This window comes from Physeter macrocephalus, chromosome 7, assembly GCF_002837175.3.
Source record: "Physeter macrocephalus isolate SW-GA chromosome 7, ASM283717v5, whole genome shotgun sequence".
NCBI lineage: Eukaryota > Metazoa > Chordata > Mammalia > Artiodactyla > Physeteridae > Physeter > Physeter macrocephalus.
The window spans coordinates 23,858,298-23,858,861 of NC_041220.1; positions in this window are offsets into that span (position 1 = coordinate 23,858,298).

Here is a 564-nt window from a genome sequence, read left to right on the forward strand (position 1 = left end):
GGACATCCTTGTCTTGTTCCTGATCTTAGAGGAAATGGTTTCAGTTTTTCACCATTGAGAATGATGTTTGCTGTGGGTTTGTCATATATGGCCTTTATTATGTTGAGGTAGGTCCCTCTATGTCCACTTTCTGGAGAGTTTTTATCATAAATGGGTGTTGAATTTTGTCAAAAGCTTTTTCTGCATCTATTGAAATGATCATATGGTTTGTCTTCTTCAATTTTTTAATATGGTGTATCACATTGATTGATTTGCATATATTAAAGAATCCTTGCATCCCTGGAATAAATCCCACTTTATCATAGTGTATGATCCATTTAATGTGTTGTTGGATTCTGTTTGCTAGTATTTTGTTGAGGATTTTTCCCCCTATATTCATGAGTGATATTGGTCTGTAATTTTCTTTTTTTGTAGTATCTTTGTCTGGTTTTGGTATCAGGGTGATGGTGGCCTCATAGAATGAGTTTGGGAGTGTTCATTCCTCTGCAATTTTTTGGAAGAGTTTGAGAAGGATGGGTGTTAGCTCTTCTCTAAATGTTTGATAGAATTCACCTGTGAAGCCAT